At 50.4% G+C, this 26,315-nt stretch overlaps 1 long non-coding RNA gene across 1 annotated transcript in view; it reads right to left on the bottom strand.

Moving 5' to 3' along the window:
• The window catches only part of LOC308634647, a 41,291-nt gene that overhangs the window by 6,659 nt on the left and 8,317 nt on the right, over window positions 1-26,315 (bottom strand). The window contains exon 2 of the long non-coding RNA XR_014019055.1: window positions 7,081-7,231. This is a non-coding gene — a long non-coding RNA (uncharacterized lncRNA). The remainder of the gene's footprint in view (window positions 1-7,080; window positions 7,232-26,315) is intronic.

Here is a 26,315-nt window from a genome sequence, read left to right as displayed (position 1 = left end):
CTATTGTCAAGGCAAAAAAACACACATTTTTAAGCATGTGACCCTAGACTCCCTTTCCAACCTCCCACAGGTGTGTCACTGAGACGGAGCAGGAGGCATCTGAAGAAGTGGGCAGCCAGACCAGCAGAGCATGCCAGGCCTGTGTGCCATGCACTCATCTGCTGGTTCTGCAAGTGTCTCTCTCCACATAGCCAACGAGGTGGCCACCAAGGCCCAGCATGTACCTGTGCCCCTAGTGCCCCAGCAAGCATGCAGTGACCAGCCCAGGCCTCCAGGAGGGGAGACACACTGCCGGGGCCTGGCTGGGCAGAGCAGCTTGGGAGGGACTTCCTTAGAGATCCTCTACCCGCCACCAGGGGTGTCAATCTGCTGTGCTTTTCCCTGCAGAAAGTCAGATTTAAACTTCACTTAAAAATAGAAAAGAGAGGGGCTTTTTAGAAGGAAGTGACAAAATCTTTGTGCACAGTGGAAAAGGGACGCCGGCTGGGCCTGCAAGGAAACATCTGGACCACTCCCCAGCACTTTTTCTCAGCTGTCTCATGAGAGGAGAGAAGTGCAGGCAAGGACCTCAAGTCCTTCCAACTTCTAAACGCTCCCCACTACTGTGCTGGTCTCTAAAATGAAAATTCAACTCATCTGTTGATTAGAATGTGCTTTAAAATGTTTCTGGTTCTTCCAGAAAAAGCAGCAGACCCCCTATCACTTTGGGAGAGGGCTGGTAGCCAAGAGCCATCTTCCCAACCCAAGAGGCTCTGCTTCTCATCAGGTGAGAACCCAGGGGCCTCCCAGCCCCAGGGGCTCTCCACCTGTCAGCTACCAGCCCCTCGTTTGGAGCCCCCAGGCTTCCTTCCTAGGGCAAATTCAAGTACAGCCCCACTTTTCATAGGATGAGAACCTTCTCAGATTATTTTCCAAAAGAAATTGCTATGGAAATAAATGTTCTTACTGCTCTAACTTTATAACTATGATTTTGAAGCAGGTGGCAATCAGCTAGTATTTATTTTTAGAGAGAATCTTGGACTCAGTGTTATTTCCTGAGTATGTGGTGTTCTCCAGGGACACATGTTCAGCATCAAGGTGATGAGATGGTCTAGAAGAGCCCACGCTCTCAGCACAACTCCATGTACCACTTACTCAGGAGATGCCCAAGGGCCAGGTTGGCAAGCAGGTAGATTGTCATGCAACTCCAGGGACACATCCAGGCAAAACCACAGTACCCTAAGACAGACACTCAGAGCACCTGTCTCTCAACTACTGAGCCTGATGACCAGGTAAAAACTGTCCCCAGCACCCTGGATTCAGCTGCTCTCAGGTGTTGTGGGACCTTGCCCAACGTGCTCCTCAGGGTGCCTAGTGGTCAGAATGACGTTACAGCTCCCCATTCTATCTTCATGGTACTTTCCTCTGTCACACTTATTCCAACTATAATTAAACTGTGATTTATACAATTACTTGATTAATGTCTAGCTTCCCCCAGTGGATAGAACTCGGATATGGCAGGGACCACATCTGTCGTGCTAATCTCGTTATCCTTGTGTAAGCACAGAGCCTGACCTATAGGAGAGATATGACGAACATTTGGAGAACAAATGAACAAACAAATTGACCAATCAATCAATTGATGTTTCACAATGATACCTGTTTCTCTTTGCTTGATTTTTTATAATCAAGTTGCTGGTGTTCTCAGAGAGAACAGAAAATGATAGGATCTCTCTCTCTCTCTCTCTCTCTCTCTCTCTCTCTCTCTCTCTCTCATATTATTCATCCACATCAGAGTGAGGTTACAATGAATTCTTACGACCCCAATGTATTTGGGACCCTATAGCAATTGTTCCCTCCAAGGCTTTGAAATCATGGTTTCCTAGATTAATCAGAGGAAGGATCCACAGCCCAAGCAGACCCAGATGGGTGGTCATCCTAAGGCAGGGGCTCTGCTGCTGACCCAGACCAGCAGTCGCAGATGTACTCTGAATTGCACCAGCTCCCTGATGCCCCATCCTGGTAGTATGCACACTGGTACCCAGGCCCTATACACCTCCTGTAGCCTTGTACTTAGAGAGCAGTGGAGACTTGGGTTTTGTGGGGATTATAAGATTTATAGCTTAGCAACTGAAAAATGTAAGACGTCCTTCTGTTACCAAAATAGAAAAAGATATGCTAATGGGAATGACCTTTACCACGTCTTTCCCAGGTCCCCTTTGGATGAGGATTAGCAGTGTCCTCCTGTCCCAGTCCTGACGGAATGTGAGGAAGTGCTTTCCCCTGCGGCAGGTGGAGAGGCCGGGAAGCACGCTCCCTCCTGCATGCCCGTCCTGGGTGCCCATGCCCCTTGCTGGCAGGACTGTGACCCTACCTGGGCTGCAGGAGGGGCTCAGAAGCAGAATCCCAGGCCCACAGAGCACACAGGGGAAAAGCCCACACAGTGACTGTCCTGTCACTGCACTTCAGCTTCACACACACACCTGATCTTGCTGTGGCCAACACTGTCTCCCTCTGCTCCCCCCACTTGCACCACCCAAAGGAGTCCCCACTGCCCTATCCATGGGGCTCTGGGGGACAAGACAGCCTTGTAGACACCCACACCCTTGCAGATGGTACGGATCACACTCTGGTCTCCTCTGAGGACCCCGACTGCCACTTTCACTCCCCCAGCTGCTCAGGATGTGGGATTTCATAATGCACATAAAAAGGAAAATATGTCCTCAATAAGAAGACCACTTAATATTCACAAGTGAGAAACCTCAGATGAGCTGCACAACAGTGTTGAGAACTTAATAACAGGAGGTTAATAACAATGAAATACTGGATCCTTTCTCCCGCGGGACTGAGGAAAATTCCAGCTGTCACAAGCAATTGCCTGCTCCGGGAAGAGACTCCAGTGGAGCAGAGCACCCAGGCACATGACTGCCCAGCCGCAGAACTATGGGGGGAGGGGGAGGTTTTCAAATAGCGTTTAGGTTACAACACGGGGAAACAAATGTGACACCAGACAGGCTGCAGGATGACAATGCTACTTTGTTACATTACAAAGCCTGTAAAGGTTAAGCCATCTCCATGGGAATCAGTCCTAATGAAGTCCATGTCAAAAATGAGCTTGTGTGCTTACGTCGCATGCACAAAGCCCTGGGTTCACTCCCCAGCACCATGAGGAAAAAATGAGTTGGTGTGAAATCCGGTGGTTCCTAGGATCCTCAGTACTTCCACAGGCCTGGGCTCCCAGCATTCACAGCTCTAACCAGTGCACACCGGCCTCCAGGAGGCTGGGAGGGTTGGGCTTCTTTTTATCAGTTATTTTTTCAAACCCTCTAAACTCAAGTCTGCTTGCCTCCCCCACACACTTTGGGGGGGGGGATACAATTAACATGAAATATAGCAACAAAGAAGCAACTGACCTTTCACAAACCTGCCAGAATGTCCACATTACCTGGGAGACCTGAGGAGCCACGGCCCACCTTCCCTGCTGGTGGACGGATGTTGGCCCTTGAAGGTGGCTTAGTGCTCCAGATGGAAGAGCGTGGACATAAAGGTGAGTGGGTCTCCTGTCCACAAAATGTTGGGCAAGTTATTGGGGCTAGCAAGAAGGGGTCCCCATTGCCCCAGGCTCCTGCAGGAAGATGTTTGTAGCATAAGACGCCTCCTTCAAAATTTAGGCCCTCTTAGCTGTAAGGGCGTGGTGTGAAAATAGTTTGATAAAAATAGTCTTGCTTTGTACTCAGTCACAAGGAAATGGTTCCTTGCACATTTTCTTTGCAAACACACACTCTTCAAGTAGAAACCTGAATGGAAGATGTTTACCAACAGTTCCCCACTTGGCATCTCTTTGCTATACTGGAAGTCACTGCTCCTAAGGGTGGGGGTAGATCCATGGGCCCAGCCAGGCAGGACAAGTGGTCCTGCTGGTCCATCAGCAGTGACCAAAGCAGAGATACAGGAGGGCTTCAGGGACGCTCCTCACTGTGCCAGACACATTCTTACAAGAAGGTTATTTCCCCTGGATTTTTTTTTGGCAGTTCCTCAGCCCAGCACAGGAGGACATGGGGTCCCTCCTGGTGATGCTGGTCATCTGGCCACCCTGTGAGTCCAGAGCCTTAGAAGGCTGCAGAACTGGCACCTCTATCTCCTCCATTAGATATGCAGCCCATGAAGGAGCACAGGTTGGAGAACCTGGCAAGCACTACCTTGGCCAGGTGATCAATCAAGGTCAACAGCAGCAATGGTCAGTCAAGCTGACAGGGTCAACCCTTACCTCGATGTGAAGTACTGTCACTCTACCTCTGTGGTCTTCCTCCCCAAACCCACAACCCCAGTCCCACATGAGAAAAGCCTCAGAAAAATCCCAGCTGAGAGACACTGCAAAATCCCTGCTCCAAACCCCTCAGCCATCAAAGTCTTCAAGAGCAAGGAGGTCCAAGGATCTCCACAGCCCAGGGAGCAGAGGAGCATGGTGGCCAAATGCAATGTGGGCTCCTTTGTTCATGGGTCCTTCGCACAAGAACTAAGGACCCATGAACAAAGTGTGGACTTAATTAACGACAAGGAAGGAGTACAGAAGTGTAAGATGTCAACAGGGAACGGGACTGAGGGACCCTGGAACATTCTACATCTTTGTAAACTTTCTGTAAACTTGAAACTAGTCTAAATTTTTTTTAAAGAGTGAGAGAGAGAGAGAGAAGAGAGAGAGAGAGAGTTTTTTAATATTTATTTTTCAGTTTTTGGTGGACACAACATCTTTATTTTTTATCTTATGTGGTGCTGAAGATCGAACCCAGCGCCCCGCACATGCCAGGAAAGCGTGTTACTGCTTGAGCCACATCCCCAGCCCCCAGTCTAAAATTTAAAAATAAAAAATTAACCACATCAAGTTCACCGTGGTGCATTCTGATCCTACTCCCACCTTCTGCACCTCTCGGTCAGGCTGAAGCAGTGGGGACTGTGGGACCTCAGAGCCCTTAGAGTCTGCAAATTGACCCTGATATGACTGGGACACTTTTTCCCTCCATAGCCAGCCTGAAATTCAGTTCCTGTCTAACAGTATCAAGAGGCGGGACCTTCGAGAGGTAATGAGGCTTTGAGGGCCATACCTCCTGACCAAAGGGCCAATACCCCCTCCTGTTCCCACACACAGCCTCGCCTTACACCATGGGACGACCTGCAAGGAGGCCTGGCCAGGTGCCAGCACCTGGACCCTGCCTGTAGGCACTATGTCTCTGTCCTCGTGAGCCACCTAATCCCAGGTCTGCAGACTGAGGCAACCTGTCAGGTGTTGGGACTCAAAGACTGGAATGGGGTATAGATTCTGGCACATTGTCGACACCAGCATCTATTTATTTATTTAGGTACCAGGGATTGAACCCAGGGGCACCTAACCACTGAACCACACCCCAGCCCTTTTCTTATTTTATTTTGAGACAGGGTCCCGCTGGGTTGCTTAGGGCCTTGCTGAGGTTGGCTATGAACCCTTGATCCTCCTGCCTCCCCCTCCCAAGCTATGGGATTGCAGGCGTGTGCAACTGTGCCCAGCGACACTAGCATTTTTAAAGTGAAACTGGTGCCTCAGATGTCCATGCACTAGATGGATCCAGGCAGCCAGGCCTTCTGCCCCCCACTGCCGTGCTCCACCTGCAGATGCTGGCTCTTCTCTAGCAACCAGGAAAGGTGCTCCGGTGTCTGCCCTCTTCCCAGAGCTGCATCCTGCGCTTCTCCCGGGGTTTACCCCAGGGTAAGAGCAATCCTGGAAACTGTGCTCTTCCTCACCCACCACACTCCTCCGCACAGGATATTGATCCTGTGTATATGAACCACACACACGCACACACACAGGCCACACACGCACACACAGTGCACACCACCACACATACAACTAGACACACCACACAACACTCCACACACCATACACACATACTGTACACACACACCACACACACACACACTGCACACACCATGCACACCAAACACACACACACACATACTGCACACACCATACACACCACACATGCACACACAAACTACACAAAACATACAACCCCACTCACATCACAAACACACCATATACCACACACACACACACACACACACACACACACACACACTTTCAATTTCCAGTGACCATAACTCTAATTGCTAAGACAGTTTCTCAGGATGTGACGTTCCACACCAGGTCTAGTGTGTTATTGATCGAGACAATGTGAGCATGCCGTCTACACTTCAGTGGATGGACTGATTTTTCCAAATGACCCTTGTCCTTGATGGACGCTCACGGTCAGCTGCAGGGCCTGGGGTCAAGCCCTGGCACAACTCCTGCTTTGTTGCCATGGTGCTGCAGATGCCTGAGCCGGGAAGGCCTGTGCAAGGCAGCGTGGGGGAAGGGTCTTCCAAGGGCCTGCCTCACAACCACAGGTGGCTATCAGGCAGCGGGGGCTGTGACTGCACCTCAGCTCAACAGCCAGACCAGGTCTCCTTTATTCCATCCTGAAACGTCGGAGCAGCTGCCTACATAGATTCCCCTGTGACACTGGCCAGGGAGCCCTGAGAAGCTGCCTTGCAAGCAGGGAGAGGAAGAGGCCAGCTGGGCCCTCCAACCTGGGCGCCTGCTCGGGAGCAGCTGCATTCCTCTGAGTGCTGGCTCTCCTGGGCCAGGTCTGGCAGCCACAGGCGAGCCTGGGGTGGAAACAGGCCCAGAGACTAAGCATGAAGGAAGCCAGGCTGGCAGCACAGCACAGGTCAGTGCCAGCACCCCGGTCAGTGTGCAACCTGCGCCCTCCCCAGCAACTCAGCCAGCTCCATGGAGGCCCATGCCTGGTGGGGGCTGGCCTGTCCTTGCCCACCCTGCTTGAATGGTCCCCCGGGAGGTGTCCCACTCTGAAAGAGGCACAAGGCTGCCATCTCCCACAGGGAAGACCAAGCCCCCGTGCACTGCAGCTCAGCAAACCTGAGGACCGGACCCCTCTCTGCGGTGTCAGGGGACCAATCAATCGCTCAATGGTTCCCTGGCTTCTGGGCATAGACCAACCAAATCCCCCTGCCTCATTCCTTCCCATCTTGAGGAGCAGCCCTGAGAGATAAACGTCAAAACTTACTCACCAAACCTATAAAGTGCCCTGCTCGAAGCAGGACGCTCATCACACGTGGGCCTCCACCACCAGGCTCTTCCTCTGGGTCAAAGAGAGAGCTGTGTCTTCAGGGAATAAGGCTGGAGTCACAAAGCAGGACTTACAAGGGGGAGGCAGGACACCTAGGGAGAACAGAGACCAGGTCTTCATAACGGATCACATGCCTGGAGTCCCAGGAACAATTCCAGTGGCACAAGTCAGGGAGGAAATAACACAGCATCCCCAACTCCAGAGGTCCTCCGCTGCCCTCCAGCATCAGCAAGGCAGAAATACTAAGGCCCAGAGGAGCAAAGGGGCCACAGAAAAGAGCCAGGGACAATGCAATGAGGGCTTGCTGTCCCTGGAGATGGATGGTCCCAAAGATCAGAGTCCCGATCACTAGAAGGCAGAGAGGCAAGGTCACCACCCACTTGGGCCCTGAGGTAGACGGCCATGGATGCCAACCCCTGCCCTGTCTCAGGCCAGGCATGTAGGACACTAACCTGCACTGAGCCTCCTTACTATGATAAGTCTCTGTGTAAAAGACCTGGCAGGTATCCAATCTCATTAGGTAAAGGAGGCACAGCCCCACGGGAGGTTGGCAGGATCAGCAAAGATGACTGGCACCCACCCAGCCCTGCCTGGGGGCACTGTCCTTTATGACCCCAGGGCTAGACAGTGCCTGTGTCAGGTATATTTTTATCCAGAGCTGGAACTGGGCATGGGTGCCCTGGCTAAGATATGCCCAGCAGAAAGTCAAATGCCATTTGATAAATATTCCCTAACACTTGCTTTAGCCAGGCTTGTAGCAGTGCCAGTACAGTACCAACCCCCAGAGGCAAACACCAGACCGCAGCATCAGGATCAGCCGCATCCCCGCACAGATGGGGTGCCCAAGCTCAGACAGTGCTGTGGTTTGCTCCTGCCCTCCAGGACGCATTCACAGAGCATCAGGTGGCAGGACCTGAGGCCTCCTCCTGGAAGCCCAGGTACCCAGGGCCAGCCTGGCGAGAGGGCTTCAGGAGATACGATTTCCACTGTGTAAATGACAGCTCCCAGATACTTACAGTGGCAGCCAAATAATTACCACATAATTACAGTTTACGATCAGTACAATTTGCTTCTGAAATAGAATGTAGTCATGGTGCTGCTCATACGACAAGGATAGGAGACACATCTGCTCTGTCGAGAACGGGCTCCATAGTGGGCCACCAATGTACAGCAGAACTGGACCCAGGCCTGGTGGACCAGCAGCCTGGCCTGACTCAGCCAGAGGAGCAGGATGCTCCAGCCTATGCACAGATCTGCCCCTGGCAATGGCAGGGCAAACCACAAGGGACCCCGTGCACCAAACCAGAAGTCTTCAGAAGTAGCAGCAGCCCAGTTTTGTGACATTTTATAAGCTTATTTTTTTGCAGCTTGAAGAAGCCAAACACAGAAAGGCGCTTTTCATTCTGTCCAACTACAAATCCCACAACTGCTACGTTAAAAGGTGCTGAGGTTCTGTGATGCTGCCTTAAAGAACCAAAAGACGACTATTGGCTAAAAACATAAACCAAATGTGATTTTATGCATAGCGGTCCCTTGCTACAGAGTCCTCTTAACAAGGAGGCGGTGAGACAAGGGGAGGACTGTTGGATTGTATTTCCTTTGTCTGGCTTCCAAGTCTCCTGACGCACTTTGCAACCTCCGTCTGTGCCGTCAACATGGCCCTGGACTGCTAACGACACAGGCTGCTTTGTGAGGCTCCCTTTGAGTTGAGCATCGTAATTAAAATTCACAGCAGATGCTGCTGAAAGCATGTAATCTATGCACAGAGGAAAACAGTGAAACAAAGAAACATACCAAGCCTGTTAAATTTCTAAAGAAAATTTCAAATCATAAAACAAACACAGAAAAAAGAACAGTGGTACAGAGCCGTTCCAGAGATGGAATAGAAGATGCCTCGCCCAGGACAGAGACTGGCCCTTCCCCCTGTGCCCGGCTCTGTCCTGCCTGGCAGGGTGTCACCACCGTGGGCCCTGCCTGCTCTCTCCCTGCAGTGGCTTGTTTGTCCTGAGAGCCCTGAGACCTTGCCAAGCCTCCATCCACATTCTGGAGGAACCTGAGGCCTGGTGTTCTGCTCTCTCCTGCCATTCAACAATAGGGCAGTCAGAGCAGCTACGAATCAGTCACCTCTCACGGGGCAGTGAGGGTCACAGGGCAGTGCTGACTGCTCTAGGCCATCCCTGAGCTCTCTGCATCCTGAGGCCTGGATGGAGTGGGCCCTGTGGTCTGTTCCGCCCGTTCTCAGGGGGCCTCTACTTCCAGGCTCTACCCTAACCCCCCAGTGATCCCCACTCCCTTCCATTCCTTCTCTGATGAGTTACACTGACTACCTCCACAATGGACAGTGCCTGGGGCCCTGGATGACCGCATGGAGCAGCCCCCCAATACACAGGGCAGTGGCAGGGTGAGAAATACACTTTTATTGGTGAGGCTTGGTGGTTTATCTGTATGAGCAGCTGGGGTCACCATCTGGACTAGAATGCCATCTGCTGCCCAGCTCTTGGGAGACCTCGGTGGCCTGCCTTGCTGGTTGGTCTGTCCTCAAGGCCGGGACCAGCGCCTAGTCAGAGGAAGAGCTGGCACCATGTATTGAACGAGGGACCTGCTGGTGTGCTGAGCACACATGAGGGTTTATTGTTCCCCTGAAAGAAGGGTCTGCACAAGCCGAATGAGCCCTCCCAGGCCCGCAAGGATGCGGACACTGGCCTGCTGAAAGTCGGCCTGTCTCACCTGGCTCTGTGGAGCCAGAGACACCCCCGGCCCTGGCTTCCCTGTCTGTCCCTCCACGCAGGCCTGAGCCAGCAGGTCAATGGCTCCTGCTCAAAGGGAGGCAGAGTGAGTGTCTGCGAAGGGACAAGAGAGAGGTCAGGAGGCCAGGGAGCTCATGCAGGGTCTCAGAGGAAGGGTGCTGGATCCTAGGGTCCCTCCTCCCTCTAGGTCACTTGCTACCAAGGAAGCTACTCCAAGCCCAGACAAGCTCAGCCTGAGGTAATCAGTCTTCCAAACTAGACCAGGATCCCAAATCCTAGAATCTCGTCCGTCCCTCCCTTGTCCTGACTCCAAAGACCAACATGTGTTGCCGCTGAGGGCTGCTCTGCCATGGGCTGAGCAGGTGGCCACCAGCATCCTAGGTCTACTGTGAGTTCTGTGCCTGCCCTTCAGGAGCCTGAGGGCCAGGCTCTGCAGACGGGTGGTAGGAGAAGGAAGCACCCACCCCACACTGGACGGAGGACCCTCCCTCCCCAAGCTGTGTCTTCAGAATCCCTGCCCTCTTGGTGGGAGGAACACCACTCCTCACTGCTGCCCATTTTCCCTGGCCTCCTCAGGGCTGGCCACAGGGTGCATCAGGCGGCCACCATGGGAAATCAGGAGCAGGAGAGAAGCAGCAGCAACCTCCACCAGCTGCCACACCCTGGCCCTGGGCCCCCGCTCCCAGGCCACAAAGCAGAGCCCATGATCCGTGTCTGCTTTGTGTGAAATCCTCCAAAAGCCACTGCTAAATGTTAGCAGGGGGACCCTACTTACGTGATAACAGGGGCAGATATGCAGGCTAGCGACGGAGGCAGAGTGGATGCCAATGTGCTCTGAGGTCACCATGTCTAGCCCATGTTCCCTCCCACCAACACATTACTCTTCCGTTGGTAACAACACAGAGGCCAGAGGTTAAAATTCCCATTCATGACTGAGTGAGAGCTCAGAGTCACCTGGAGATCACCCACCACCCAGCGGGAGCCCAGGGCTCCAGGCCTTTGTCCTGGTCTGGTCCCCACCCATCTCGAGGAGACACTCACAATGGTGAGGGGCCTAGGCATCCTCACCTCACAAGAAGAGGCCAGATTCTCCTGAATCCAGACCCCACCTTTCTCTGGCTTAGCAATGGAGAACTGGGGCATGGGCAGGTGGGACCCCAGTGGAGTCCTGCCTCTCCCACCGTCAGCTGAATGACCTCTAGCAGGGCTCATCTATCTGTGTGTCTCCACTGGATCAAAAGGAGAAAATATCGTGGCCTGCCTCACGGGGGTGGGACAGAGCAAGACAAAAGGACCCTCAGGACACATGCAAAGCAGGCTGATGCACAGCTGGGCAGTGAGTTGTGGAAAGAGTGACAGTGAATGGGGGAGCAGTGTCTGACATTGGGGCCCCTGATGACCTCATGGCTGTGGCATGATGCTTGGTGCCTGGGAAAGTTTCTGTGCAAAGGTGCAGGATGCCTAGTTGCTATGGCAATGCCCTGCATGAGGAGGCTGTGAGCTAGAGTCTTATCAGCCTCCACCTTGATCTCAGGCACTCAGCTCCTGGGCATAGAGGAACTCTCTTGCTAGACAGCCGCAATGTTTCACCCACTCTGCTGCTCCTGAACCTGCCTGCATAACTAACTTTAAACAATGGACTTTCCTGAGAGCTACACGAAGCTCCCAACATTGCACATTGCAATTGTAGAATGTAACTGAGGAATAAGCTGCATGATGTTGCTAACTCTGTGACTTTCATGAATACAAAGGATTATGCTTGCATAGTCTTTAATCTGATTAATGAGATCTATAAATAAAGATTGCTGGCGTAATTCTTTAGACCTTCTTCTCCATCAGAGGAGCGCTCCACCCAATCCCAGAAGTTATCTTCAAAATCTGAGTACATGAGTCTATTTTTCTAATCTCCCATTGCCCCTTGCCAATGTCGTTTGGCCACACTGGTCTCGGCAGTGAGTGCCTCAGGCGCCCACCTGGCCTCACGGGCCAGTCTCCTTGAGCTGTGTGCTGTGGACTCCATCAGCTTGGCTCTGTCTTGTGCCTCTCTCGGCTGTCACCCCACTCACTGCCCCCCTACCATGGAGGGCCTTGAACTCATGGCGCCTCCTGACCCTGCTAGTGATTAAGCATGCTTGGGAGATAGGGATTGGCTCTGCTGTTGCTAAAGAGTGACAGGCAAAATCACAAAGAGGACACTCGACTGTCAAACAGACCTCACTGCAGGGCCTCCTAGGAACTCCCACTTGTGTAGTTAACAGTCCATTGGGTCCTGGGCTCCCCTGTGGAGAGCCAGCCCAGAGACTGAAGCCAGCTACATGCATCCGTGGGCCACTCACAAGGACTGAGCCCCTGCCATGGTCCATCCCTGAGGTACCTGGAGGGAGATGGGGACAGATGGCATGCCCACCAGGAAGCAACCTAGAGGCTCCCTCCTGCAGGTACCCACACCTTCTTCATGGACCCTGCACCTGCCTCTCCTCTAACCCCCAGGCACATCAGCCTGGTGAGGACACCAGATGAATCGGCTGAAGCAGCACTGGAGCCAATGGCTGGATGTGATGGGGCAGGGAGACTGTCCCTAGGACCCTGCAGGTGGCTACACAGCTGCCAGGCCACCTGGGTCCCAGGGTCCAGCCTTTCCATCGTGGTCAGGTCCTCAGGGCACTGTGTGCTGACGTCCTCTGTGAACCCCACCTCACTGCCCGGGGAGGGGCTGCTCAGCTGTAGTCCTGAGAGGGGAGGCTGAGGAGACAGTGCACCCCAAAGTCCTGCTCAAAGACTCTGGAAGCAACCCCTGATTATGCCTACAGCTTTGCCATGAGGTTGAATAGGTACATTTATCTGGCCCAAAGTATAATTTAAAATTTACAAACATTATCAAACATGCCTCCAGATCACTGGCCTCCATGGCTCACCCATCAGGGACCTCGAGGACTTTCAGAACCTCAAGACCTAGCACAGGTCGCCGTTGGAGCTTGGCCTGGCCCAGGGAAGTGCAGGCGGGCTCCTCCAAGGGCCTTGGCACTGAGGGAAATGACTCTTCTCAAGAAATAACCGCATCAGACTCCTGCGGAGGTTTAAGGACCTCTCCCCCCTTGAAGAGGCTCTCTGCTCCCATCAGCAAGTCTCCGCACGCAGACTCCACTGCAGACACAGATACGATCGCAGCACAGAAATTGAAATTTCAAAATATTAAGAACTCAGAGTTTCAGGGATTTGGTTTTATAACAGAAACAAATAAGACTTGCCATGTTGGCAAACAAGAGCTGACAGTTACGAAATTAGATTTGCATAACAAACATTTCATATTATGAATTAACTCTGCTCCTAGTCTGCCCAGAAGTGGGGGAGAAGGGAGAAGACCTCGACCGTCAGACTTCTACTTGACCTGGCCACTGGGTGCGAGCAGCCCGAGAGCCACAGGCGGGGGCAGGAGCACAGGATAGACAACCTAGATAGACAGGTTGTGTTCATCGAGAGGAGCCCAGAGCTTCCTTCTATTGAAGCCCACTGGAAAGGTGGAGGGGAGACACTGAAGTGGCACTGCCTGCCTATGGCTCTGCCCCAGGGCTGCCCATGATAGCCTTTGTCTCCCCCTGACCTGGCCACAACTGAGAAGATAACCACAGGACTCCCCGTGACAGCTCACAGAGCCATCCTGGTCCTGGTATGTTAGCACTTTTCCTCCTTGTGCCCTGGCAGCTTCCTGGCCGTATTTTGTGTTTTATTTAGAGACAGGGTCTCACTGAGTTGCTTGGGGCCTCACTATGTTCCTGAGGCTGGCTTTGAACTCAAGATCCTCCTGCCTCAGCCTCCGGAGCTGCTGGGATGACAGGTGTGCGCCACCGTGCCCAGCTCTACTTTCTTTTGATTCCAGCAAGGAGTGAGTTCATCAGAGTCATCTTCTACACCCGGCTCGTTTCAAATGCCGTAGTGTCCTCGAGGGCTCCACGTCCCCACCTGTGGGATGGCAGGATCTGCTCTTCTAAAGCTGAAGGACACTGTCATAGCTCCCACTTTCCCTATCCACTCACCTGCCTATGGGCACCTGGGTCGTGTCCATGTCTCGGCTACTGTGAAAAGCGCTTCCGTGAACACGTAGCTCAGCTACCTCACTGAGGTGTTGGGTCCCCCGGCTCTGGGTGCAGTAGAGGCCATATGTGGCTCCCTTGGACTCTTTGAGGAGCCTCCATGCTGCTCCCTCTCAGCACAAGGCTCCCTCCCCCCACACCCTCTCCACTTGTGTTATCTCTGTTTCCAGAGTCACCACGCCCCAGGGTGAGGCGATGCCTGACAGTGGTTTCAACTTGCCTTTCCCTAATGACCAGTGGCGTGGAGCACCTTTCCGTGGACCGGTTGGGCATTTGCACATCTCCTTTGGGAAAACACCTCTTCAGGTCCTCTGCCCATGTTTTAATCAGGCTACCTGGGTTCTCTGCCATGAGTTTCGGGAGCTCCTTTCATATCTGGGGTCACCTCCTGATCAGAACGTGGCTAGCCAACGTCCTCTCCAGCCCATGGGAAGCCGCTGGACTTGTTGGCTGTTTGTTTGACAAAGCTTCTGGGTTTGATGTGGTCCCACCTGCCCTTCTTTTGTTGCCTGAGTTTTTGGTGTGAATACCAAACACCATGGCACCGTGTTTTCTTCCAGGAGTTTTACAGACCTGGGTCTTACGTTTAGGTCTGTAATCCATTTTATGTTGAGTTTTATGTTTGATCCATTTTTTTTTTTTACAGAATAACTTTATTTATTTATTTTATATGGTGCTAAAGATGGAACCCAGTGCCTCACATGTGCTAGGCAAGTGCTCTATCACTGAGCCACAAATGCAGCCCAGGGTCCAGTTTTGTTCTTTTGCAAGTGATCATTAAGTTTTCCCACAACATTTATTGAAAAAACTATTCTTTTCCCATTTCTAAGCACTCGTGATAAAAGGTATTTTAGTTTGTTCAAATGACTATATCAAAATACCAAAACACCCATGTTATAGGGGCGACTTATAAGCAACAGAAATTTACTTCTCACATTTCTGTAGTGAGGGAGTCCAAGACCAGGGCACCCGCAGATTCAGTGTCCTGTGAGGACCCCTTTCTAGGTCACAGGCCTGTTCTTACCACCGTGCCCTCGTGTGGCAGAAGAAGAGGATGAGCTCCCAGGGCTATTTGTCAAAGGGGGTTATTCCCACTCAGGAAGCCACATCAGGGTCAGTCACCTCTGAGGCCCTACCTCCTAGTGTCATCACCGCTGTGAGCATTTCCAAATATGAATTTGGAGTGACAAGCACTCGGGCCACAGCAAATGGGACAAGGTGAGTTATCTCCTCGGGGTCCAACAACCCTAGCCTGGAGGAGGTCTGCCCCACCAGTAGCAGGCCCACAAATACATAGTTGACAAATTTCACGTCTTTACGTCTGAGATCCAAACAACTGCAGGAAAGCCATCGAGAAGTTCCCCGCAAGTGGTGTGAAGTCTGCTCCAGGGAGCTCTCCTTCCAGTCAGAACCTTCCAAGCACCGCGGTGGTGGGGTCCCACAGGAGGACTGACGACACTGACAGGCCTGAGCCAGCACTGGCGTGGCCCGTGACAGGCTGGGAAGTCTGCCCTCTCCTCTGGGAGGCAGCGGAACAGGCTCTGGGACACGTGAGTGAGTGTCCGAGCTCTCCACAGCCTCTCGATCATTCTTAGCTCTCATTCCATGTTGAGGGCATCCCCAGGCATTTGGGTGATGGCACAGGAAGACCCTCCCCTGATACTGCTCAGGATGGAGGAGCCCCCTAAACGAGCAGAGACACACAGGTGGTTTTTATAGCAAGGGGGTGGGTTATGGTGTTGCTGGGGCTGGGCCCAGAATGGAGAGGCAGATCTGGGTAGGGGCATGGGAAGAAAGGGAGCCTTCATGAAGATGCTGCCCAGAGCCCAGCACAGACGTCAGGGGGCCTCCTGAGGTCAGGTACAAGATCAAGAATGTGATTTTGCAGAGGACTGAGTGGCAACAACCTGGGCTCCTTCCCTCCTCCATAGTAATTTCCTAAACTCTTCTTGTCATGATCTTTTGCTGAGCAAAATTTTATATGCATGATATTAATCACCTGTTAACTTAATGCAGAGGCAATTAAGATAAAGTTGATTATCACTGTTTAACACATATTCAAAATATTTGGCCAACCCCAAAATAGCCTGGCTGATTTCTCCCCATCTAATTACCTTCGACGGCAGCTGGGACTTCGTTCCCATTAACACGGTGGCTCTAAAGCCCACCAAGTAAAGCTGAATCATAATTTAAGCACTTTGTGGAAATAGTGCATGAAACCAGAATTGGTTAGCTCAGCCCAGTGAGCTCGAGATTGGAAATTCACTTGAATTCTTATTCTCTGAAGAGTTGTCAAATGCCTTTAATTAAAGCATTTTAGAATAAGTGATTTTTTTAAAAAGCATCAAACTTGAGCCAGGATCTAACTCTGACCTCTCAGAGGAAGGAGAAGCCACGGTCACTGGCTCGGGGAGACAGTGAAGCCACAGAAGGGTTGACCTCCCTGGGGCAGCTGTTCTGCGGCTCCCCAGTGTCACCAGAGACCTGCCCTTCTGAGAAGGCAGTGTCTACCCCATAGAACTAAGCTTCAGACAATGCATCCAGTGAAGTGCACTCATGGTTGCTACAGATGCACCTGCCACCCCATTCTACCTTCGATTTAAGCTGTGCGTATATTAACCGTGACTTCCTGATAGGACGACAGGACCGTGGGTGCCGCCACCATCAGCATGGGGAAAAGCAGGCTCTGTCACACAATGGAGCTTCTCAGGCTCACCCTGGGCTACCCACGGCCCCTGCCTTCCCTTGGTGCCTGGAGCAGGCAGCTATCCAAACCCCAGCATGCCATCGCTCCAGGTGTCTCCCTCCCTGTGCACCAGCATCAGAGCCCAGCAAAAAAGAGGTCACGTGGCCAGCCAGAGTGTGTGGGGGAGAAGCCTGAAGGCCCCCCTTTCTGAACCAGCCATGACCTGCCAGCACAGGGGCCACTACCTCCACCCCTGTTAGGGACCAAAGAAGTTCCAGAAAGCTGGAGAAGAGGGCAAATGCTGTGACATGCCTGCTCTGCTCTTACCTTCCCAGTAAAGTCACACCCGTGGGCGCTGTCCGGAGGCCCAAGGCCTGCTGGAGTTTCCTCCCAGACTGGACCCAACAAAGGAACAGCAAATCCTTGGGAAACACTGGAGTATCCCCAGGCTGAGGGGGAGCTCAGGGAGCTCTTCACCCTCTACAGAGCCCACAAGGCAGAGGGTGTCTCCCCAGCCCCTCTGCAAGACCCAGGGCCACCCTCAGGTGCAGGAGCCGGCTGTGAGCCCAAGTCCAATACGCAGCTCTCCAACCTCATCCCTCCAGCAGTGGGCAGGGTGAGAGCCCAGTGTTTCCAGCCAGCCACCCTGCAGCACAGCTCCTTTCTGAGCCCCCTGGCAGGTGCCACTGTGGAGGAAGCCATCAGCTGTGGGCACGCCTGGCGCACCATCACTCAGCTTTGAGTTCAGAGTTCAAATTCTACATCTCCGACAGGAGCTGCTGGGCTCTCTGTGGTCACTTCATGGGACTTAGACATGGAGCTACTAATTTTATGTCACAGAATGTGCGGTTGTTTCTATGCATTTATTTCACATTATGGGTCTGAGTTGGTCTCTGGGGAGATTTTTGTCAAAAATGTGATTCGCAATGAAAACATTGTGTTCAGACCAAAAAACACCCCCCTATGCCATGGAGATCCACGCACATCGCGGCACTTCCCCACCGCTCACTACGGTGAAAAATGGGGCTACATGTCACTTAGCTTTCATTTTATCCAACGACATTTTGCCTTTAAGTAAACTATTTTTGCAAATACGATTGTGTAATTGGAGCATCTGTCTTGATCATTATTTGGCAAACATGTCTTTTTAGCACCAGTCCAAATGAAATTTGGGAAATTTGGCTAATCACAATTTAACAGATGTTCTGTCCGGTTCTATGCAAGCTTAATTTTAACAGACGTGAATCCCTCCCCTCCCTGAAGTCCTAATTGGACTCCCTCCAGGCCTATGGAGAACTGTAAAGGTGAGAAAATAATAATTTTATCACATCTAGTCTTGGTCTTGTGGTTGTAATTAATTTAAGTGAGATCTCATTTGACCTTGATAGCAGCAATTACTTAACGGGAGTCTTGACAAAGTGATCCGCGCAGCGCGTTTCCCCACAACACATCTTAATGGCCTCACAGAGCTGCATCCTAAACAGGCTAGAGTGGGAGCAAGAGCATCTCCACATGAGCAGCCGTGACCATCCCCTGCTGCACAAAAAGAAGCAGGAGTCTCCTCCAGCACACAGGAGACACGGAAGGCCACCTCTCCCCCAGTGAGGTCACCTTGCAGCCCTGAATGGAGGCAGTGGGGCCGTGACTAGGGTACGATGAAGCGGACCGCCATTGTGCAGACAGGCAAAGCCCTGGCCTTCCGAGGACCCTTCCTCACAGAACCAAATCACAGGGGCTGTTTGCCCGAATCCCAAGAGCCTGCTCTCACCTTAGGTGGCCAGCTTCTCAAAACTAAGTGGACATCTCATTTACTTTGAATAAAAGCAAGATCCTTTTCACAGGAAAAGCATGAGAGAAATTAGAGGAGTACTAAAAGACTATTGTCTATTGTCTAATAGATGTAAAACTGCACATCTAGAGATGAATGGAGGAGACACATTCTGAAGGAGTGAGGAGATTATTCTGCCTGTGGGAAAGCCCCCGGCCCTGCTAACTCTGCTGTCTCCTAACAAAGTTATGCCTCTTTTCATGCATGAATTAGAAGTGTTTCCCATCACTTTGCATGATCCCTTGGTTTCCCCCATTTTCAATAGTGGAAGTGGCCGCTTAACCCAACCCATTCCTTGGTCTGGAGGCCCATGGCTGACTGGATGTGGGACTCTGGGAGGCAATGACCTCTGCACCTGCAGTGTCTTTACTTCAAAGAGGAGGACACCCATCTGCGGAACACAGGAAGTGTCACCTGCTTTTCATGGAGGCAGATCCGGGAAGGACCACCAGGCACATTGCCAGACATCAGTGCCTTGCAGTCCCCATGGACTCCCCACTGCATCCCCCGGCATCCTCAGAGCCCCTCACAATCTACCGAGCATCCCACACACTCCCAACACCATAAGGACCAGAGATCCCAAGCTTTCATAACCACACCCCCAGCAGGCATTCCCAAGGGGCTTTGTTGAGTAGCATCTGTCACCTCCCACAGAGGTGCCCCAAAAGCCCCAGGCATGTCTGTTGTCCCTCTAGAGCTAAGCACATGTGTGACCCAGATCGACACTGGGCCACTCCTGGAGAACAGCTAACCAGAGGTTGACACAACCCGACAGCCTCTCCCTTCCCAGAAAAGACCCTCAGAGCCTCATGGAAATCACACAGTGTGACGGATACCCAAGTAAGGGCATGGAAACACCATGTCTGAGTGAGCTTCCTTAAATAACAAGAAAACACACAAATGGAAAAAAAGGAAAGTGTTTTTACCCTAGAGCCCAGGAAGCACCTAGCAGATAGCACCCTCTGGGCCCAGAATGGGCACCCTTGGGAACTGACTCCCACCCCAGAGGGCTTGTGGAGCAGCACCCTGAGACTCAGCTGGGGCCAGCTCCCGAGGCTGCTAATGTGATGTCATCACTGTCATTGCCAACCCACTCCCCAGCGTCTCTCAGAACAAGGTGACAAAAGGCACACACGGGAATGACATTCTGCCCCAACCACCCACCTTCAGTGTCACACACAGGAAAGCCGGAAGAGGCCTTGGCTGCCCCTGCTCCCCTGCAACTAGACCCACCAGGCACAGAGGCAAAGCCCCTCCTGAGAAGCCCTGGCCCCGGGGACTCTGGCTGCCTTCCCTCTGACTCTGGCAGCCTCATGATTGACCCAGGGACAAAGCCAGAGGCTGGAGCCATCTGCCTGGCAGTGAGCAGCCCCCAGGCGGGCGCCAAGGAAGGGGACGCCCCTCCCTCCAGGCCAGGAGCCCCAGCGTCCCCCATGAAGCCGCGAGTCTCAGACACTGTGAGCCAGGTTTTCGCCTCAGCCTCCTGCCTGTCATGGCCTGCTGGGGGACACCAGGAGTGCTGAGGAGGTGTTTCCCGTAGCTCACCATGTCGCGTCCCCAAAGCACCTCCAGGGAGCACAGTCTAGTGGGGACACCAGGGCCTGCCCAGATCCAGGGGTGAAGTGTGAGAGCTGGGCCACATTTTCAATCCACACCCCACGGGCTCTGATTGAGAAACAAAAATAGAATTTAACACGTGGCCCAGGATGAAATCCTGCAGCCTCAAAGATGGAGGACACTGTCCTAGGGCGTTGGAAGATTCTGCTGAGCTGTGTTTACAACAGCGAAAGCCAGAATGTTTCATAAAATGTCATTGGGTTTCCAATAAGATTCAAGAGGGAATTACAATAAAGAAACCAGAGCAGCAGAAGAGAGAGGCAACCGGCAGGAAAGAAAATGCAAACCACAAACTGGAGTGGAGCCGTCTCCACAGGGCAGGGGCAGGGAGGGGCAGAATGCCTCAGAATGGGGTCAACAAGGAAGAGACACAGTTAAGGCAACAGAGCTAGGCCCTCAGAACAGCACAAACGGTGTCTCCAAAGGGAAAGCAACGGGCGTCTCTGGCTCCCCCAACCCGAAGACCCCACTGGTGGGAGGCCATGGCTCATTAACAGGTGAAGCAACAGAACAAGAGGCCAGCACTCGAGGCCACCGGAAGCTTGTTCTGCCATGCAGATGACCAAAAAACAAACCAGAACCCAGCACCTAGAGACGGAGAGGCTGATGAACAACCATGGCGATCACCAACTGACTCATGGTGATCTGCCTAAAGGCCGAGTCGCTTTTGTAACCACCTTAGGAAAGCATCATATATTCAGAGAGGGTTTGTTAAAGGAGGAAGGTTGTTTTCCAAAGATTCCCAGTCTCCTGCTAAGTTAATGAACCCGGCAAGGACAGCGGGAGAAAAGAAGGCACCAAACAATGAGCTTCCCAAGAAAGGCCTCATTGTTCTATGAAGAAGCACAGCAGGAAACTACATTGTGAAACCAGGTTCAGCACAACTGTAAAAATCAGCACAGTTTAAGCTTGACACGTCATTTGAGGAGATGAAGGCAAATGAGGTCTATTCTCCATCCTTAAAATAAAACAGGAACAAACTCACTTAAGGAGCAGAAATGACAAATCAAATGACCAAAAAAGGTGATCAAGTAGGAATGAGTAACTGAGTTGTTGTAAGATTCTCATGTTTGCTTTTTGGTGCTGAGGATTGAACCCAGGGGTGCTCTACACTGAGCAGCACCCCCAGCCCTTTTTATTTTTTTGTTTGGAGACAGGGTTTTGAGGTTGGCCTTGAACTTGCAATCCTCCTGCTTTAGCCTCCTGAGTCGCTAGAAGGATAGGCGTGAGCCACCGTGTGTGGCAGAAATGTCACAGCCTTTAAAGGGTAAGTTAAAGCCAAAAGCTCCAAACCACATGTCTAAAACAAATGAAGTAGAATGTTCAAAATAAAAAGATGGATAGGGATCTGAGGACAAATGGGGAAATGGATGCAGAAATGATCATTTTACTAACAAAGAATAAATTTAGAAAAATTTGCACTGCATTGAGAGGATTACTTTATGTTGCGGAAAGTCACCCTAAAACAATGCGACCTTGTTGTGGAAATATGGAAGAGAAGAGCACCCTAAACACAGACAGAGCAGACAGAACCACAACTGAACCAGGAGCTTTCATTCTCCATGATCACTCCGTGACCAACCGCGTAGGAATGGCGTGTGTCAGAGGAGCAAGCAAGGAAAAAGTCCATGTGATATGTATAAATATTAACACGTCCAAGTGCCAAAGAAAACATCAGCAAAATTTAACAAACAAAAACCACATGGATCATAGTATCTGAGGACAGACTAAAACTTAAAATTAATAATAAGGCTTGTGTCACCAACAACAATGAGCAAAACTCTAAGCTTTCAGGAGAAAAAATAACTAGTAATTATCAGAATAAAAAGAAGAAAGTAAAATGCCACACAGATTGTGTAGAACACACAACAAACATCACGTTCCAGAACAACTGTGGCCCAAGTCTTCAACATGGAATCCACAGCTTTAAAGATTCCAAGAAGGGATGGAGGGAGGGGAACCAATTGATATGCAGTGAAATTATCAACTGCTGACGTACACGTATCAACTATAGTTCTAATCAGCTGTTTCATGCCAGTGCTGCAAAATAACTGAAAAATTTCAGTAGCTTATCATGTCAGTATTTCTTACCAGGGTCTGTGGGTCTGCCAACTCGGCAAGGCACAGCTGGGTGGGCCCAGGGCATGCAGGCTGTGTCCACAGCTCCTGTGGCTGAAGTAGTGATGATCCCCTGGAAGTAGCAGGCCACCCACAGTGTTCTAAGCATGTAGAAAGCCTCAGTGTGGACAAGGGCTGTCCCCCCCCCCATTCCATTGTCCAAGGCGGGGCTCACAACTAAGCCCCAAGTCTGTGGGACAGGGAAGTTTGCTCAGCCACTCATGAGGCCACCGCTCACCCAGGAAGAAGAGAAAGACTGAGATAAATAACCATTAAAGCCAGCGTGCTGAAGAGAGGAAAGCGTGAGTAGACCAAGAAGCCAAAACCACAGTGAAACACGGGAAACACACCAGCGGTCTGTCAGTTTCGAACTTTCAAAGCAGAGATTATGTTAAAGGCACAGAAGCCAACACCCAACCTACAGACAACTGCTAGATCCATTGCAGAAAGCAAACATGATCCTAGTGTCAAGAGGTAACAAAGAGGAGGAAAAGCACATATTTGAAACTAAAACTAAAACTTGTCAGCAAAAACCCAGACATTTAATAATAATAATAATAATAATAATAATAATAATAATAGTAATAAGGTCTCAACAAAAATAGCTAACATAAAAGTCACTAGCAAAAAATATCACCACAATATTTAGCAAATAATCTTGGAAAGCCAAGCAAGCTACACCCAGGAAATCAAATGTTTTAATAGCAGAAATGTTATAAATGAAAAAAATCAAGTCAACAGTCAAGTGTGAGCCATCAACTGCCCAACAGAGCGAATAACCATTTCCAAAGCCGAAAAACCACAGGAGCACTCAGGGCCATTGGAAATGGATTAAGATGCCTGTGCTACATACTGAGTGCCCAAAAGTCAATGAAACCTTACCCTCATGGGACAGCAACAAAGCTAGAGCAGGTACAGTTATCACCTCAGCAGTTGCTGATATTTTATCTAAAACATTTAACTTCTCTCTGAAACCAGTACTACCCAGTGTCATTTAGATAGAGGTACAAGTGCCAAACAACCCAAGCTAATTGATAAACTTAGAGGATGCGAGAAAACGCCACCACTATTCAAGCACTTTGGTGTTTCTGTGGTGCATTTTTTCAAATAAGCAAAGAATTATTCCTTTTGTGAGCACTTACATTCATTGGCACACACATGCACACAAGTGGGCACACACTTATTCCCAGGGGAAAGCACATTTGAATAAAGTAACTTTAAAACCTGTAATGTGAACAATGGGCACCTGAGAGGGACATGCTCACACCTGGCATGGGGGGTAAATCAGTAAACCCTTCCATTAGGAAATCTGTGAGCTCCTAAAGAAAATCGCAACTTCAGTCATCTCGGGATCTGTGCTTTTGGTAAATTGGAGCATTTTATCCCCAAAACATTCTTCGCAGTCACATTAATAGTAGAGCAATAAACATAAAACCACCCCCATGTCCATCTGACCAAATTAAAAAACCTGTATGAGATGAAGTGCTGCGTGACCGTAAGAAAGGCTGCTGGTTTAAAAACAGCAAACAACGCATGAGTGAGCTGAGGAGCCATTTAAACAGCCCCATGTCTGTAAGATATTTGAAGAAATAATGATAAGTAAGATATTTGAAGAAATAATGATAAGTAAGATATTTGAAGAAATAATGGGTGATTTTTTTCAAATTTGATGAAAACTACAAGCCTACACATCCTAGAAGCTCGACAAACCACATTCACAGGGAATGTGCAGAAGAGTCCTCTGAAGATACAGCATGATCAAAGTGGCTGAGAGCGGAGAGAAGGGAAGACCTCCCGGTGGCCAGAGGAGACAGACACATGGCGTCCTAGGAGCAGCACAAGGAGACACCAACTTCTGCACAGGTCAAGGCAGAGAGAAAGGCCACAAAGGGAGAACAAGGCTGCCCACCGAGAACCCCATGCCTGGCAGAAAGAGGTTCTCAAAACAAAGGCAAAAGAACCTTCAGGCCAATCCCTGGGGACCGAAGGATGGCAGAATCACCAGCTGACCCAAGAGCAGACCTCACTCCAAAGGAACGTGGCAGCAGAGAGACACAAAGAACACTAGGAATGGCCACCACCCAGGCAAATGCTCCCGTTTCTCCTGTTACTTAAATCTCTTTTAAAAATGAACGCTTTTGGGCTGGGGATGTGGCTCAAGCGGTAGCGCGCTCGCCTGGCATGCGTGCGGCCCGGGTTCAATCCTCAGCACCACATACCAACAAAGATGTTGTGTCCGCTGAGAACTAAAAAATAAATATTAAAAAAAAATTCTCTCTCTCTCTCTCTCTCTCTCTCTCTCTCTCTCTCCTCTCTCACTCTCTCTAAAAAAAAAAAAAAATGAACGCTTTTTACAAAAACATGAGTACCATGAATCACCGAGTAGCAGAGAGGCCAGGAGGAAGGATTGGGGGGGTGCTGACAGAGGTCCCTGTGGCATTCATGAGGCACACGGCTGCACCTGGAGCCCAACGGTGAAGAGGTAAGGCTCGTGCCTAGACCCTGGGCAGCAGCCCACGCAACAAGACAAAGAGTTCTGGCCAAAAAGCCAGCGAGGACATGAAGTGGACCTCAAAAAACACCATAGCCCACACCAGAGGGGGTTGATGTCAGGACAGGAGGTGACAGGATGGACTTCAGCCCAGCAAGAATCACAGGGAGCACGTGCATCCAAGTCCCTAACCAGAAAGCAAATTTCAACAGGTGGCATTTATAAAACAAGGTGAGAGTGAGAAACCCACTGCAAGTGTGAAGGCACATGCCCAGCAGAAGTCCAGTGGTAAGATGGCACCGCAGCCATTCCCCCTCTCGAGTGGCCTCTGAGGGACCCATATCTTCTTTATCTCCAGCCATAGACTCTGCTGTGAAATCAATTCTCTGCAGGATGAGGGTAACCTCTCCAGCCGTTTTGACTAGTGGTAATCTGGCATATTCTTAAATAAAATGAAGGATTAACAAATGGGATGGACTCAAACTAAAAAGCTTCTTCTCAGCAAAAGAAACAATCAATGAGGTAAAGAGACAGTCTACATTTTGGGAGCAAATTCTTTACCACATGCACATCAGATAAAGCACTAATCTCCAGGATATATAGAGAATTCAACAAACTTAATACCAAAAAAGCAGATGAACAACCCAATCAATAAATGGGATATAGAGCTGAATAGCTACTTCTCAGAAGAAGATATCCATTGATTAACAAATATATGAAAAAGTGTTCAACATCTCCAGCAATTAGAGAAATACAAATCAAAACTACTCTAAATTTCATCTCACTCCAGTCAGAATGGCAGTTATCAAGAATACAGATAATAATAAGTGTTGGTAAGAATGTGGGGGAAAAGGCACACTCATACATTGCTGGTAGAACTGCAAATTGGTGCAACCATTCTGGAAAACAGTATGGATATTACTTAGAAGACTTGGAATGGAACCACCATCTGACCCAGCTATCCCACTCCTCAGTCCATACCCAAAGGACTTAAAATCAGCATACTATAGTAACGCAACCACATCAATGTTTATAGCAGCTGAATTCACAATAGCTAAACTGTGGGACCAACCTAGATGCCCTTCAATAGATGAATGGATAAAGAAACTGTGGTATAAAAGTTCAAATATTTTTCTCTGTACTAGCAACAAACAATAGAAAACAGAAATTTTAAAAATTCACAATTATATAAAATATGAAATAAATCTAACAAAAGATGTGAGAGAATTTCACATTGAAAATTCAAAAATGTTCTGAGATTTTTAAATACCTAAATAACTGTACATGGGCTGGGAAACTTAATGTGGTTAGCACCTCAATGCTTTCCCAAACCAATCCTAATAAAAATCCCAGTGGGCTTATCTGCAGAAACAAATGTGCTGAGTTCTCAGCCACCTGGAATATAAGGGACCGGGGACAGCCACCAAGACCCCGAGGAAGAACACAGCCAGAGGAGCCTCACGCCTGGCTTCTGGGCCTCGTGAAGGCTCTGCCGTCAAGACAGTGTGGCACTGGCAGAAAGACAGTCAGACAGAAGGTGCAAAACAGATTCCTGAAATCGCAGACGGCCACGTTGTTAACTAGAGAAAGGGTGGAGT

The sequence above is a fragment of the Spermophilus citellus genome (genome assembly GCF_964194105.1).
Source record: "Spermophilus citellus genome assembly, chromosome: 15".
Classification (NCBI taxonomy): Eukaryota; Metazoa; Chordata; class Mammalia; order Rodentia; family Sciuridae; genus Spermophilus; species Spermophilus citellus.
This window is presented reverse-complemented; position numbering and strand designations above follow the sequence as displayed.